At 30.7% G+C, this 18,233-nt stretch overlaps 1 protein-coding gene across 1 annotated transcript in view; it reads left to right on the top strand.

The window, feature by feature from the left end:
* The first annotated feature begins 1,498 nt into the window (after positions 1 to 1,498).
* The window catches only part of LOC106122333 (lachesin), a 92,383-nt gene continuing 75,648 nt past the window's right edge, over positions 1,499 to 18,233 (top strand). The window contains exon 1 of the mRNA XM_013318273.1: positions 1,499 to 1,556. The gene's annotated coding sequence lies outside the window, so the exon portion shown is untranslated. The remainder of the gene's footprint in view (positions 1,557 to 18,233) is intronic.

Below are 18,233 nucleotides of genomic sequence, written 5' to 3'. Positions count from 1 at the left end.
ACAGTTTGTCTTGGTCAGTGTTGCCTACTGCCCGCTGATGTTGCCCATCTTGATCACCGATGTTTTAAAAACGATTTTAAGTAGCATTGATTCCAATAAACTTTAGTACGAATGCTTTTTTCAGATAAGCAGATTTTGTCTTGATGGCGTTTTCTATTGACTATTGACTACACGGCAATTTGATTGAGTTTAAACTCTTATTATTCTGTAATATTAATTCTGAAAACAATAAACAGTCTCATGAACAAGTAGCTAACACTAGTTTAAATCCTCAATTCTTATCGATAAAAATAATATATTAACTAATGCACTGTCTGTTGTATAAGCCAGACAAAGTAAGCGGATTTCTAATTTAAGCAGTTAAATGATTAGCAGCGAAAATTTCGACTGCAACGGTATAATCGTGGCGTAAAGTTTTAATGGACTTTTTGCAGTTGGCAGAGCAACACGCCATTATTTAGAGATACAGCAAACGCACATGTGTTTATTTATGGTCTTAATAAATTGTTAACAATGTTTCGGCCAATTTAAGCCATATTTAGACGCGGAAAAATGTTGAATTATTCTAATGAAGTTCACGTAACCGCTTGTAATTATTTTGAAAATTTAATTTTATTCACTTCAAATTTTCGCGGCGAAAAATATTTTTACATAAATAATCTTTTTTATAAAATTAGTTAATAGTTACTTTCTTTCTTTACTGCTTGTCTTATACTTCTTCCGTAAGTATATTCAAATATGTATAGTTATAAAATCATTTTGAAGGTTTTGCATTCTCACACTGGATACCAAGAAAATTCCTTGTATGGGAATTTTGTGATGGGTAAAGCAAATATTTGAGACGTTACCAAAGCCACAATCATCTTAGACGACGGCATCGTGACTAAAGCTGCGATATTCGAATAACTCAAACTATTCTGCAGCGTTTGCCTTGAGGTTTAAATTGCCGCCGCCGTTAGTGAACTTGGGAATTTCATAACTTTTAAGCTATAGTGTGGGGATAATTGATTTTTTTTAATTGAGTGAATTTGTGATCATTTGATGATCAAAATTAGTGGCAGTTAAAATTCAAAGACAATGTCATTTGTTTTTTTACATATTATATCTACGTCACAACTTGCAGCTCCGATAAAAATTATTTTATTTTATAACATTACGGTAAGAGTTTTCATTTTCTTATTTTAATTTTGCAAAATGAATACGTTTCTTATGATAATTTCTCTTAATAATGATCTTTTCTTATAATAATTTGTCAAAGTAGATTTATTCTCATTATAAAATAAGATAAAGGTAGATTTAAATAGACACATAACGCAATGACTAATTATTTTTAATGTTTTTGAATACGGATATACAATAATGTTTGTAGTTTTATTTACATATTGCTTTATTCTTTCAAAGCATTAGACAATGATGGTAATGTGAAACATTTGGAACATTGCCTAAATGTAAACTTGTTAACGACGCAATTACTGAACTAAACGCTTTTACGTTTTATATTTTAAGGTAAAAAGACACAATGAGGACGAAGAAGCTTTTGAATACCTACTATTAATGTAAGTAAGAGTTTTTTTTTTATTAAAATTTTAATTTTTCTATGCGAATGCCTGAAGGAAATTCCCAAAGCCGCAGTCGTTGCAAGCGACACGTTATTCCGCCGTCGATGTTCGGATAATTTGAACAATTCTGCAGAGCTCGGCTCCAGCTACAAATTGCTGTCGCTGTTAGCGCGCTCCAGAATTAGATAACGACCTAGACAATTTTCCCAAGTTATGATGTATGAATTATAGAACACGTATGTAGATTACTTACTAAATCTTTCCACTCTTTATTACTTAACTTTTATATGAAATTGTAACCCACGGGACACAAAAGACGTAATTGCTTTTCTATCCATCACTTATTAATATCTTGCCTCTGAATTGAAATTAAATCATACGGTTCAATCATCGTGTTAAATCCTCAATAATTTCATGGATTAGATGGAACTACTCAGCGTGCTCGCATACAATCGCGTTGAGCGAGAGCCCCAAAGAGTCCTTTTGGACTCCCCTTAACTTCCGAGAGATGACTCAATCGTTCGCCGCGATTAGTGAAGTTTCTAAACACGACGTAATATCGAGACAAAAGACGTTAACAAGTTGGTACAACTTTACTCAACCCTCTTCCTATGAGGTCCATTTACGCCTTAACTTATATTTGGTATGAGTGAGCCTTTTTGAGTGTTATTTTAATGAATATAGTTTTGTGTTTGTTAAATATCGTTTAATATATAATTTTCAAAGCTCGCGGTGCGTTCCGAAGCCTGTAGTCAAATTTTATTTGAAATTAATAATTTATTTACTTCTTGAATTTGCTTGAAGCTGTTAAGAGGGAGTGGTATCGAATGGTACATTTATCTAACTTTATTGTATTCATATTTCCATTTAAAGTTAACCATCATCATCTCGCAGATCTTGTTCCACTTATATAGGGTCTGCGAACCAAGCTTACTTCCTCTAAATCTTTGTATCTACAGTCGCCTTAGTCATTACCCCCTTCTCAATCATGTTACCTATTCCTAGGCATTCCTTTACCGGTGTACCTCTCCACACTCATACTTAAGGTTCAATTATACGTTTCGTTCTATTTAAAGTTTAATAATAAATTAGTATTTTAAATACAAAATAACTACTATTAAAATTGAGTTCGGAATGAAATTCTTTGGCTGTCTCGTAAAAATGATTTAGCTTCCAATATTAAAGTGCAGTACTTCACAGTGCTCTGAACTTATTACAGCGTTCAAAGAAATAGACAGACTCGCTTTATGAGATTTATTAGTCCGATATAAGTGGGTTATAAATAATTGAATTTAAAATGCTACTACAATTTAAATTGAATGTTATGAAATCGAAAGTTATAGAATGTGAATCTCAAAACCTATTTCTATGTAGTTATGTTTAGATAGACTTTTTTTCCTTTTCTTATAGTAAAAGGTAGAAAATGAGCAAACGGCTCTCCTCTCTATCTCTAAAATTAGAAGTGGCAATTGCAATAAAATACGGGTGCGTTAACTGCCTTAAATTTACACATGTAGATTCCCTTTTCCTTTCTATCTTCTTTCGAGTTGAATCTTTTTTCTTCCCTTCCTTTTTAGAAAAGGCAGAAAAGGATTATTTCTTCTTATCTTTTGTTTATCCAATTTTAAACGTATATATGCCACGGGCATTGCATTGAAATGTAATAAAAGCTATATTTTTGTTTTTTATATTTTTTTCGAACCAATGAATGCAAGTATAAGGAAATAGAATTATTCAGTCAAGAAGCAGTTAAAAAGTAGCACCGGCTTCGTTTGCATTAGATTCAAGTAATTGGTTCCCAGTTTGTTGATTATCCTATTTCCATCTGGGCACCCTATTACTGGAAAATAAGTGTACACTATTTTCTAAGTGAGAAATACGCAAGGCATTTATTAGGTCTGTAAATTTAAAACTCTCAATCTAACATATCTTTAAAGCTGTGAAAATTAATTTGAATTATAATAAATTCATATTATTAGCATACGTATTTCTAAAACAACAAACACGTATTGTTAAACCCTGACAATTTAATTATAAACATATTGAAAATACTACGAACCAGCACCACATTCATTGTTTGAAAACGTTAAAGTGAACAATCAAAAATGAGTGTGTAATTTAAACATTCATTTAAAATGTCAACAATTATTGGAACGGTAATAACTCTTACTAACTTTCGCCCGCCACTCCGCCCGCGCGGAATTAAAAAAAATAATTAGCCTATGTGTTCCTTCAGACTATGTTCTACATCTGTGTAAAATTGCATCATGATCTCTTTAGCCGTTCCGGATATACCTTCAAACACACATCCATCCATCCGCTGAAACTTTCTCATTCATAAGATGTAGAATTTCCAGTATATTACTGAGATTATAGATTAGCTTATCTTCCTATTGTGCCACATTTTATAGAAAACTGGCTGTTGCTCGCAACTTCGTCAAAGTGAATTTTAAAAGAATTATCCGATTTTAGCCGTGCATACATAAGCTACTTTAAATTTAAAGTCCCGTCAAAATCTGTCCAGCCGTTTCTGAAAACACTTGTAACTAATGCGGCTTTCTGGACAATAATCACACAAAAAAATGGTTTGTGGCCTTAGTTAAGCACATTGTTTGTTTCGCAATTTTATTTTGATATTACCTATTTTAGTCAATTTTATATAATTACAATAAACTCATTGTTTTATAAAGAAACCAATTTTATTTATCTTTAAAGTTTGAACTTATTTTATTATAATACTTTACTATTTTATTATAATATATACATTTTATATATGCAACATCATTTTGATCAATAAAGCTTTTAAAATTTCATTGAAAGCTCCAATAGTAGCGTTACTGGTTTTCCTGGAAAGCACTCTGCCTCCTATTAATTTTAGCGTAGTGTAGAACTAGGAACAAGTCAATTTTAGCTAAGAGTTAAGTCTTTATAAAATGATATTAACTATCTGTATATTGTCAATGGACTTATGTTTGATATGTAGGCGTGAACAATACACGTATGTTTGGACGGATGATAGATATTTGTTAGAAGGTATTTTCAGAAAGACTTCAAGGATCTCGATGTAATTGTTATACATTTAGGACATAGTCTGAAAAACACATAGGCTACCAATTAAGTTTTTTTATTTCGTGCGGACGGAGTCACGGACAACAGCTAGTACATGAAAATAATAAGGCAACATTGTTGGTTTATTTATATTTTTTTGATATATATTCGCGACGGAACAATTGACCAAATTTACTGTTAAACATTTTTTTAGTTAATCTCCACTATTTAAAAACTGTTTTAGATTTATAAGTTTTCTTTTAGTTTGAATAAAACTTTAAAATCTCTCATTTGAATAAAGAAACTATTTACTTTCGACTTTAAACGATTTATTGTGCTACCTATATATAATAACTTGCAACCAAGTTAACTCACAACTTTATTTCAACTAAACAAACTTCTCTTTTAATAACTTAAGTTATCTTAATATTCATATACTTTTATTCAAAAGTGAGAAATCGCTATTATTTATTTAAAGCCAAACCTTATCGTTTTAATAGGAAAAACAAATTTTAAAATGTTTGTCTGTCTGACTTTTATTTCTGTCCGTAAGGCCGCGTTTGTTCGTGGAAAGAAATCAAGGTGTCTGTAATGGGAAGGCAGCTGATGTATGCGACAATATTAAAGACTTCTTTATTATCCTTTTGCTTATGAAGTCGCGGGCGGCAGCTAGTTAATTAATAAAAATTAACAATTAACTTATACAAACAATAAAGAATGGTCCCGTTCAGGTAGTGCTTCATATTTCGCAGCCCATTCAAAATATTCAGCCAGTCTTTCATTTATATTTACATTGATCTACAATGTTTTTTTTTGAATGGCACTCTCACTGCAGTCTGCAGATTTTTATGTGGAGTCTGCGAAGTGGTCGATATTCAATTGCATTACAACATGTAAATAAATAATATTTAATAACTTTCATACGTCAATATAATAGCGCGTAACATTTCGCGGGAAAATCGAATTAAAAAAGTTGACTTCTGTTTTTTTTTAATTTAATTAAAACATTTAAATTAAGTTTGAGGATTTATTATAATGACTTAAGACTTATCATCAATTAAAGTTGATTAACATTAATATTATGAAATAGCTATTTCATATTACGTTATTCTAAAACTAATCGAAAAACGTCTATCGATCGATAGTGAATTCATTTAAAATATCCAATAATATCTGGCCAATAATATTTTACCAAAGCATTAATAACAATGTCTGCAATTTACATTTCTAATAATCATTATTACCAGCACTGAATGTAAAATTCCGTTGATTATTTTCAAAAAGAAACGTAAGACTTATGCGGCCGTCGCGTCGACACCATCAACAATTGACACTTGATTGACGCACTTCGAAAGACACGGAATTAAAATTCTATCAGAGGCGTCTTTCGACATGATAAAACGTTTGAATAGTAATGAATTAAAAAATAATGGAGAAATTCAATGGAATATAAAAAGTTACTGTATTACTCCAAAATATACAGTGAGACACTATTTAGTTAAACATTTGCATGTTTTATCTGTGATCGTGGTATTGCACGTATCAACTCCGCTCATCCGTACACCCAACAAATATTGTTGTTGCGAGATCTACTATTGTTCATCATCATCATCAGCTCATATTGCCGCAATGAGGGGCTTAGAGCCTAGCCTAAGTCAGGAGTTACTAGGACATAGTCATTTGTCATAGTCAGAGATCAAAGACTAGGCTATTGTTAGATTAGCCAAAATGTAATTGAATCTCTATGTTATTTGTGATTAGGCGCTTACTTTTTGAAAGGATGGGAAGTGGTAGTTGTCTTTCCGGATGAGAGGATGCATAGACAGGGAAAATATTTTCTTTCAGTGCATCTTCTCCTCCGTCGATTAAAGGTAGGCAACGCATATGCAATTGCGTATGTCTATGGGTAACGGTCACTTCGCTATTTCAGCGATTTCAGGTGGCCGTTCGTTCGTTTGCCACCTTATGAATTAAAAAAATAGCAATCGGGAAATAAAAAGGAAATGATATTCAATAATATGGAAAAAGAGGGAAAATAAAATGATTATTAATAAATATTTAAAAATTAAGGAATATTTTCTCCTGTTTGTTTTCATTTATTATGATCACAAAGGTTTTATATTGTGTGTGCTATTTGCTCCATTGAATATCACGAGGCAGGAACAATTGAATCGTACGTACAACGGATCTATTGTAGCCTTATTGGTTTGCTGTCTAATTGCTTTATCCTGTGCATGCCAAAAACGTTTTCCTTTCATATAAACATTTACGTAAACTTATTTCTTTCAGTAACAAACAAAAAACAAATAAAAATGTAACCAAAAAATAACTCAACTATCTTACTAATATTATTAATGAGAAAGTTTAGATGGATGGATGTTGGTTAGAAGGTATCTCCAGAACGGCTGCATAGACTATATTTGGAACACAGTCTAAAAGAACAGAAAGTTTGATAGGTTGATAATTAGAACTACTAATTAACCTTGCGCGGACGGAGTCGCGGACGACAGCTAGTAGTTTATATTAAACGTTATCAACCGATAACAATAATCGCTGTTTTAAATAATAACATAATTATTTTTAGTTTCATTGCTGTAGAAAGTAGAAAAAAGGATGTTTGCTTCGGAAACGTTTTATAATATACGGCAACGTTGTAACTGAACGCAAGATGGAGCAATTAGGGAGCCGACCGGTAAAGCTTTAATAGGAATGTCGTGTGCAACACAATCCAATTGTGCCAGCCCGCTGTTGTTCAATAAAGCGTGAATTGAAAACTAAAGTTATGTTCTAACTGTTAAAATCTCTGCGCAATATTTATTTAAGAAAAATAAATGTACAAAAATAGTATTTTTACTAGAAAACTTACATAAGATAGAATGATTTTAATTAGGTAAAGATGTTATCGGACGATGGACAGAAGACGCAACAAATATATGGAATTTAAATTAAATAAAATAGTATGTTCTCGTAAATATGAATAAAGTAGAATAAAGTTGGGCTAATTTAGCGTAAAAGAGCTATCGGCTACCTGTGGAGACTAATAGATTAATTATCTGGCAGTCTGTCAAAGCTGCCGGCGTCATTAGTAATCGTTAATTCTCTACATGGCCTAGAAAATTAATAGTCTATGTCGCTAACAGTTAACTATAATGAAAATTGCACACATAGAAAACATCTGTCGTGGATCAGAAGAATATTAAAAGCTAGCTGTCGCCCACGACTTCGTTCGCGCGGAATTTAAAAACGTTAATTAGTAGCCTATGTGTTCTTTAAGGTTATCAAATATCATTGACAACCATTAAGCCGTTCTGGAGATACCATCAAAAAATCCATCCATGTAAACATTCGCATTTATAATATTAGTAAGGTTAGTAAGATTTATTTCCATTTACATCAAAGAAATGTTATTTTATTTTACCATCTATAAAACAATTTTTGCTCTAGCTAAAATTCTTTTGGACATACCTTTTGAGAGATTTCATTTATATACGAAATTAAAATAAATAATAAAATAAAAATATTTTAATATTCTGTATGTATATTACAAAGTGCATTGTAATGAATTAAGTAAACGTTATTTTAATTTTCTCATAGTTTTGAGTTACGTTTGGAGCTGCGAAGCAAAAGCAGTTAATGAGTTTAAAAATCTCATTCTGCGCTCAATGAGCGAGTGTTTCTTAGTACTATTGTAGAAAACAGTACTGTGCTGTGTTATAAACTAATTGAATTTATTTTTAATTCCATTTATTATTTCCAACTGGCCAACTTATGAATACGTAAATATTAAATTGCGTTTTTACATCATTAGTACTCAATTAACTAATAGTTATTTTTAATTAATTATTATTTACTGTTTACATTGTTTTTTCTTCATTAACACTTAGTACTAGTATTATTTAGGTTAATTCACGTTACCTTTAAAAATAGTCTACACTTAAATATTATATGCTAATCTAGCATCTGTTCAAAGTTTACGTCGTCGAACTTACCGTGGGTTTTTGAGACTAAAATCTCCGTTAAAATCATATATCTTTATCTGTTTTGTTAAAAATAATGACAGACATGACGATATGTTTTATACCATGATTTAGGTATAAGAAACCAACGGTTATTGTTACGTCTCGTGTTTATTAAGTCTAAGTTAAATTGGCATTGGCTGCTTCTATAACGTAAAGAGAGAAGTAGTAATAACCAACATAGACTGATAGCGAAGAGCTTCGACCAACATCTTAAGAAGCTCTCGTTAAACAGTTGGATTAAGGGCCAGATACAAAAGGCAGTTATCCTAGAAACCGCACGCATCGTGAGAAGGCTCCGGTCTGCAGCCCTGACCACTGGTTGTTTGAGTCATGGGTTTCCGCAGCCTGTGGTGCTTTCTTTTTAAAATAATATATTTTGTATATTTTTTTAATTTTATATATGAAATGTACTATATTAAGAGTATGATAAATAAATAAATAAAGGTTGAAAAATAAATGTTTTGATCGTGTAACATATCGAATAATTGGTATATTGAAATACTATGAAATAAATATTCATGTCTGAACGATGTTATCAATCCGATAACTGATCTAGAGACGTTAAACTAATTATAACTGGAATAGGTTTGGTCGAGAACGACATCAATGTCACAGAATACAACCGCAGATTGGCAATTCCAACTGCCATAGTCTAGCTTTCGTGTGATGAAGGAATTTCTGCGTATAAAAAATCAAATTAACTATTGTGAAAGGTAAAAAAAAAGAGATTGTTATGTTTTAATTCCCTGTTACAGTTGAAAAAATATCTTACTATATCTCATTAATGCTACATTGTTTGTGTGGACGGATGTATGAATGGATGTTTGTTAGGTATATCCAAAACAGCTGCATGGATCTCGGTAAAATTAAGTATAGATGTAGAACATAGCCTGGAAGAACACGAGTAATTCAGTTTTTTTAATTCCGCGACGACGGAGTCTCGTGCGAGAGCTAGTATATCATAAATTTTGTCAACAGTTGGTCGATATAACTGTATTTTGCATACAAAACATGTTAACGTACTCGTATATTGCATCTTTATCAATTAGAGTTTGGTGTTCTTTACAAGGGAATTATTAATAATACATTTCCTTTTTATGTTAACAATTATTATTTCAAGCCTTAAAACTTATGAGTACCTTATGTTACAAATACTTTTAACAGTTTATTTAGAACTAAATAGGTCTATAAAAAGTGCGATTTCAATAAGAGTTAAAAAAACAAAGGCAATCAGGAATAAGGTCTGAATTTAAAAGGCTCTGCTAATTGTGCTGCCAACCGATTGCAAGTGACACTTGAGGGACGCTATTGACTTCGATTTGTCGCAGGAAAAAAACGTCTTAACATCTGTTGCTGAAATGAAAGTAAAATAATACTTAATTAACCAGACCTTTAAACATTAGAATTTTAAAATTGTCTGTGGTTTGTATAAAATTTGTTTTAATAAATTTTCTTTGTCACTCATTCATCAATTACAATGTAGAGAAGAATCATTGAATGCTGCAGTATTTATTGCGAAAAGATGTTTTTTTTTACTATGATATTTTTTTTTTAAATTTATAAATATGTATGTGACAGCAACAAAAATTTTACGCCAAATTAACTAAATGTTAAAAATTAAAGTGAATCAATTAGATATTTTGATTCCACATTGTAGTCTAACGGAAATTGAACTGATAAATCCTAATTGAACTTCGAACAAGGAAACTAATCCTAATTAAAAAAAATGCTTTTAATAAAAAGGACAAATCGAAACAAATTAAAGTTTAAAAATAACGGCTAAACTCAATTATGATCAAAATGACGTCACCAATCGCAAATTCCGTTCCTCGAATTCTCGGATTCATAAATAGTAGAACAGAATACGTCTTTGTACTGGTCTAGAATTTCTAAGTGATGACGATACCTCTGGTAAGATGTACACTGAACAGTTGAATATGTAACTTAATAACATATTTTAAAGAAAAGGTGTCAACCTTTGAAGAAACAAAGCAAACTGATTGTGTTCATATGACATAGGAGAACATCTAATCTTTAGGTTGTCACAAAATAATTTACATACTTACGTACCCATATCTTACTAGTATTATAAATGCGAAAGTTTGGATGGATGGATGAAGGTATCTCTGGAACTGTGAACGGATCTCGATGAAATATAGCATGCATATAGAACATAGTCTGGAAAAACACATAGGCTACTAATTATGTTTTTTTTTTAAATTTCGTGCGGACGGAGTTGCGGGTAATAGCTTGAATATAAAAAACTATCCTTACTTATACGAGAAAAACTCCCTTGTCATTCTGGTGAAAATTCTTAATTGATATGGAAATATATTATATTTTAAGTAATAACATAATAAAGTTTAAATATTGAAGTATATACAGGTTATTACGAAACAAGCTATTACTCGTATAATGCAAATACCGCTAACAGCGTAGCTCCCTCATAGTCATAGAGGTTGCGGTTTTGAAGGGAAATTTGCTCGATACAATGCAGCAATTATTTGCTAAACTTAGACGCTTGAATCTTAAATCTGAATTTTCTTAGAATATACGCTCGAAGAATTTGCTTCTAAGATATCAAAATATTTAAGTATATACGGAAATTTTGTAAGATAATAAGACATTTTTCTGCTTACGATGTTTGCTGAATTATTTTCCGCTAAATTGACTTATTGAAAACATCTATTATTTTACCAGTTTAAGGTGGTGTAAAGTAAAAATAATTAATCTTTTAATAAGATATAAAGTGCTGCTTCCTGAGCTATAATAAGCGTTAATAATAAGAGGAAGAATAAAAATTTATTTCATATTTTACCTATATAGTACTCTATTATTTTTATTTTAATAAAGTCAGTATTACAGGTTATCTTTGGAAAATGATTCTTTGATAATATTTTTTTTTGTAAAATCATTTACATTTTATTAGTAAAAATTGCGTTTATTTTTACTTCTCCAAACGCAGACAACGTTTTGAAAATAGCAAGTTAGTAAATTGCATTCAAGTTCAGTTGTGTTTCCGTTGCCAATAGAAGTCTAAATTGGTCCATTAAAAGTTTCAAATCGCTCTTTGCCAGCACTATGTAAGAGTTATATGGAACATTAGATCAATTGCATATATATTATTACTTATAATAAAAAAATAAACGAGCAACAACATGCTTTGTAAAGAATTAAATAAGTCGTGAAGTTAAAAATATTCTGCCGTATGTGCTTAAACTAAGTTGGGGGAACTAGTCAATAAAATAGTAGTATAGCGTAACTGAGAATAATAAAATCAGGTCATGGTTCCTTCAATGGTCTTACAGTATATAACGCGACTGATATGAGTAAATTAATTAGTTCCAATTTTTTTTGTAAGTTATTATTTTCCCTGTCAAGCTATACTTGTATAACTCTTTTTTGTCATCTATAAAGGCTTTTTGTATTATTACTGTCATGGAAACATTATGTTGAGACTAAAAATATTATAAGTAAAATAAAGTGCCGGCTTAATTTTACTTTGCATTAAGAATTGTGAAAATGGCGATTCATTTTTCATTTAACTTTAAGTGCCCTGTCCATTGTTAAAGGTTAACATTTCGTTAACATTAAGTTTTTTATTTATTTTCTGTAGAAAAAAGGTTAAGGTGTTTATTCTTTACCGCTAGTTGACGCCCGCAGCTCTGTGTGCGCGAAATTATTAAAAATCTTAATTAGTAGCCTATGTGTTCTGGAAGAACTATTTTATACATTTATGCTTTTCAGCGAGATTTATGCAGCCGTTCTTGTGACATTCAAACAAACATCCATCCAAATATTCGCATTTATATCACTAAGATAGAAAGAAGTAAATTAGTAAAATTGTTCATTTCAATAAGTTTACATATACATAATGCTAAAAATTAGTTGATAGGAACCTTGATTTATTAATTTTAATCACTCAACTAAACTTTTAATCAATTACGCTTAGAGTCCGTAATGAAACTTAGATTGCAATAGTTTATTTGATACCGCCAAGCGGAAATTGAACTGGTAAATCCTAATTGAACTCTGTACTAACCGAACAAGGAAACTAATCCAGTTTTAACAAAAAAAAACATTCTACGTTTGTTTGCAACAGCTTCAATACAATGGATATTATGCAAATACCCGAGTTATACATCGGTAATGTTTTTTTTAGCTCCGTTTGTCTAACATTTAGTTCTTTGCGCTTAATATCGTGTGATATTCAGTGACAATTATTTTATTTATTTATATTGTTCTAAAGAGGCAACAGTAGTAAGTATCCTATGAGGTATTAGATGTCGCCCGCGACTCTGTCAGGGCGCAACTATAATAAAACTTAATTAGTAGCCTATGTGTAATTCCAGGCTAAGTTCTATATCTCTAGAACTGAATCTTTTCTAATAAACATCAACATCCATACATCCATATATATGCATAATATTAGTAAGATTTAAAAGAAAATTAAGAACATAGCAGGCTAACAATTTTCTATCTTCTTTGTAAGTATTAATTTTTAAATCGGGCAGTAGTTAAGATTACAATTTTTAGGACTAATTTTCAGAGACCTGGGGTACGGGTGGCGATTTATATTTAAGAATACTCATTATTCCTAGTATTATATACAATAGAACTATAACCATTTAGGCAACGCTTGTAAACATCAATTATAAAGCAAGAAATAACTAGGAACCGAACGCTGCAGTTTGTGTTCATTTGTTATCTGTCATAAACTGCTTCCGTTGCTTTTGCGCTTTCATTTAGCGAAACAACCTAATGGCGTTAAAGAATAACGTACAAATATATAGCTTGGGTATAACTTTTACGTTCTATTGATATTTCTTTACAGAGATCATTCGATTACATTAATTCTTTATTTTATTTGAATCGAATAAAGATTCAAAGGGCGGCACAGGACCGGGCATTGTGGCAATCGATGGGGGAGGCTTACATCCAGCAGTGGATAAATCTAGGCTGATTATGATGATGATGAAAGATTCGAGAACTTCTCAACATTTTTCTTCAAAAAATCCTATCGTAGAACCTTTCGAGAACCATTTTTGCTATTTATTTATATGCTTTATCAAAATACATAAGCAATTATTCAATATAATACTTGTATAAATAATTTATTCCCACCTTTACATAAATTCCGTTTACCCAACTCTGAATTCATAACTCCGGATGTTTTGAATACCGAATCAAATTATCTCTATTAAAAGTTCTACGAGTACTCTTAACGTTCAGGATTTATTAAACTGGTTAAACTTATACCAATTTATATATGAATGTTACATTTAACCTTACCTTTTAAATTATTGAATACGTATTGATTTATATTACGAAAATAAATAGATAAAAATACTACGTTTATATTACATTTGAAATTAATAAATTGCATACAGGCTTATTTCAAACCTTTATTAAGATTATACGATGATATGGTTTGAAATTCGTATGACTAGAAAATATTAAGTTTAATTAATGTAGAATTAAGAGATATTTGAATAAAGTTATATAATCAACAAGGTATTCAAAAAACTTAAAGTTGAAAATCTTTTTTGGTTTGCCTAAGACAATTATTAAACTTTGTCTGGTCAAATTCATGAGTTTTATATATAGTACACATGACAAGAAAGTTGCGAAAGCAGAAATTAAATAGTAAAGATCCAATTAATATATTTAAATTAACTTTTATGTATAAAAGAAAGTTAAAAATCTTAAATAGAAACTGGCAGTATTATACTTTAGTAATTTATTCCCTTACAAAGTATATTATCTAGTAATTTTTGGATAGGTGTTACATTTTTATGAGTTTAAATGTTTATAAAAACAAGACTTATGAAAACTTAAGCCTACTTTAGATAAAAAACAGAAAAACGATCGTAAATAAGTATTACGGTTACTTACATTTTCTTTGCTTCGCGACTTTTTCGAGTAAATAAGATGATAGATAGGTTTCCCAATTTTTCTTTCCATTGTATCTATAGCCAATTGAATGTAAGTTTACTTTAAGGAAAAGAAATTTAAGGGTCAAAATATCCAAACACGAGGCCTAATTTTACTTTATAAAATACAAAGATATGTTAATATTAAGGTAAATGGCTTGTCAAATGAAACAGGATTGGGCAATTTACAGATAATGTAAATATCTTTTGTTATCAAATTGTTTTGGTCACCTTTGTTACGTTTGTACTGAATTGTTATTTGGTGTTCATACAAAAGATAAAGATTAATTTCACTGCAAACAATGATATCATGGTTGTGTTTTGTTTTGATGGACATCTCAATGTATTGCATTACAATTGTTAGGAAGAAAATCTGACACTGTGCCGGTGTATCGGTGCGACACTAGCCTTATTAAAATGACAACGTTTATCCGTGTCTCCTTACTAATCAATCTGACACTTGACTTGGTAACGAAAGCGCGCTATTCGATCTAAATGATTCTAACTAATTAAAACAATAGACAAACAAATTCTTCAAAAATCAACAACGCATTTATTCACAGATGGATACAGAACCATAAACCGGTTTACTGCAGTAACAATTGTCACAAACAACTAAGTGTGGCGTTTGTAGAAAGAAAGCGCTCATTTGTAAACGCCGACGGCCAAAAACGTCGCTTAGAATAAAACAACATAGATCTGTTAAAAACGAGTTGTTCCGCTACGCTTCTGCTACAGTTATCTACAATGTGCTACGAAATAATGCATGAACATATTTGATAGAAAGAAATAATGTTTTTTTTTTGTTTTAATTAGAAGTTAGATAAACTGTTCCCGAAATGAAATTATAGCTATTATTTATTTCCAATATTGGGTTAATGCTTAAGAATAATGTGTGTTATTTAAACATTCAAAGCTATACTGGTGGTCGAAATTTTTGAACTTTGTGAAAAATTAATGCGGCTGTTATAAATTTGTTATGTCAAACAAGCGCCCATACTGTTAAAATAGTATCTATATAAAATTAAAAAAGTGCTATTACTGAGCATAATTATATAGAGTTCGATCCGACTTTCTTTAGAACATGCAGCTGTTAATTAATTTTAAAACTTGTTCCTTTGCTGTCTTTAGAAATTCTATATAGTAAAAGAGCTTCCACTTCACGTCGTGAGTTATTTGAAGTTTATTTATTTTGTACGTATTGTTCTGGAATAGTGTGGTATTTTACTGTTAATATGAAGGAAGTTAGGGTAATGAATTTACACTTTAACTAGCCTCGTCTTCTAGGTTTTCTTTAACACGTTGCGATGTTTAATATTTTTTTTTAAACAAACAAGAGTAAAACGGATTACGTTGTTAAAAAAAAATAAGCGCTTCAAACTCAACACTCGGTATTATGCTTCAAACATAACTGATTTGGAAGAACTGCATTTGGAATGCTGAATAAAACAGACGCCATTGAAAACTTTTAAAGCACTTAAAGCCTAGATAGATTGCGAACCAAGTACTTCGTATAATAGCTTGGGAAACGAACAAAAAGCTTTAACTCAAATATTATGCTTGATGTTAGGATGAAAGTAGGCTGTACAATTCTGACCGAGTACACTTCATAATACCAGATTCAATGAAGGAATTAAATTGTAGTCATTTATGTTCATTTACCTTTACAAGTTTTTGTACTCCATACTTTGCACCGTATATTAAAGTTCATATTTTAATAATGCACACATAAACTAAAATAAAAAATACTTCTGAATTCTCGCAATATAGGGTGCTGTATTTTCAAATTGTCTACATTACTAATATCATTTGTTATTTATCAATCTGGGATTTTTCAGTAACGACAAATATACAGTCGATTCACACGAGAGCCTATAATGTTCAATTTTGGCCAAATATAGAAAAAATTATTACAAACAGTTTGAATCTTCCTTTTTAATTCTTTGATGAAATTGATGTAATTTTCTACATATTAAAAGTTAGTATTTTATAATTAAGTATCCAAAAAAATCAAGAATCTAATAATCAAAGTAAGAAAATTCCTTCCAGTTGGTGAAATTCCGGGCTCAGTCCCTTTTACCTTTGCCAGTATATTTGTGGTACTATTGTACATCAAAATACGAGGTCCATAACCGCAAGGAATTTTCCGATCGAGTTGTCCTATCCTAAGTTATTTAGGAGTATTCACACTCAGAATTAACCTTCTATATAAATCTGTTAGTAAATTAAAATTAATTAAAATGTTCTTGACTTTTTTAATTTTTTTTTTCAAATTAGACAAACAAATGTGAGAAGGTAATTCGAAGAGCCAATAGCCTAATGGTTAAGGGTACGCATTTCCGATCGAGTTCGAGAGTTTGAATCCCACCATTCGACTATTGTCGTAAACCATATCGTAGCAAAAGCGTAGAGCTTAGTGGGAATGGTACAAGAAATATTAATAAAAAAAAATCCGCTAATAATTTTTAAAAAATTACACAAATAGTAGGAAAGGTTTTATGTTAGTACGTATCTTGATGTCGTAAATATAATTCGATTGTTGTTACTTCCAAGTATAATTTTAACGAAACTCATTGTTGAAAGTCGTAATTGCGCCGTTTATCACACCCATGGTTTAATTTATTAGAGACCGCAGCATACGTAATGAATGGCTTAATTTGGTGTCATTATAATATCGAAAGAAATACTCCAATTACAGACACTACACAAATGATTAAATGGTTCTATTTTCTTAAAAAGTTGTAGCTAAAAAAAACACGTTATTCACTGTGTATAAATAAAAGTCTTATTTACAAATATTATTAATGAGAAAGTTAGGATGGATGGATGGATGTTTGTTAATCTAGAAACTGGTCAACGGATAGTGATGAAATTTGGCACAGATATAGAACATAGTCTAAAAGAACACATATGCTATACTTATTAAGTTGTTCTTTAATTCCGGGCGGACGGAGTCGCGAGCGACAGCTAGTAGGATATACACTTGAATTAAAATATAATTTAAACCGTCAAATACTCCAGATCTATCGTTAGTGTAAGGTTTCGCTGAAAGAAAATGTAATTTTAATTACAGATTGTTCGTGTCTATAAAAATGCGACTTTTAATTTCAAACTTCTGTATGCGTTGATCGGAATTAAGGAAGTTTTTAAACTATCCACGCCACGTATATGCAGCACTGCAAAGTTTATATGGGAATGGAATTTTCTAGTAAAATTGTTCTCATAAAACTGTAAAGCAAAAAATAATATTTAGATTTGCTTCATTATAGCTTTTCATATCCTTTTTAAATTTTATAAAGACTTTACAACAATGGCAGTAGAAATAACAATAGTTATAATTATGTTTGTGGAACGAAACCGCATTAGTTCCTTTATTTCTAAAAGTTTAGTTTAATATTGATCTACAATTGGAAGGTCTTTCTAATCTTATAATCTAAATAGCTGTCGCCCGCAACGCCGTCCGCGGAATAAAAAAGAACAAAATTAGAAGCCTATGTGTTCTTCCACGCTATATTCTTTATGTATGCCAAATTTCATCGAGATCCGTTTAACCGTTCTGGAGATACCTTCAAACATCCATCCATACATTTAAACATTCGCATTTACAATATTAGTAAGATTTGATAAAATACAGATAGTACTAATTATCACTATTACTAGTTTTTACTAAAAAA

This window comes from Papilio xuthus, unplaced genomic scaffold (genome assembly GCF_000836235.2).
Source record: "Papilio xuthus unplaced genomic scaffold, Pxut_1.1 DF826923.1, whole genome shotgun sequence".
NCBI lineage: Eukaryota > Metazoa > Arthropoda > Insecta > Lepidoptera > Papilionidae > Papilio > Papilio xuthus.
Note: the sequence above shows the minus strand (reverse complement) of the source record. Positions and strands in the feature narration are given on the sequence as shown.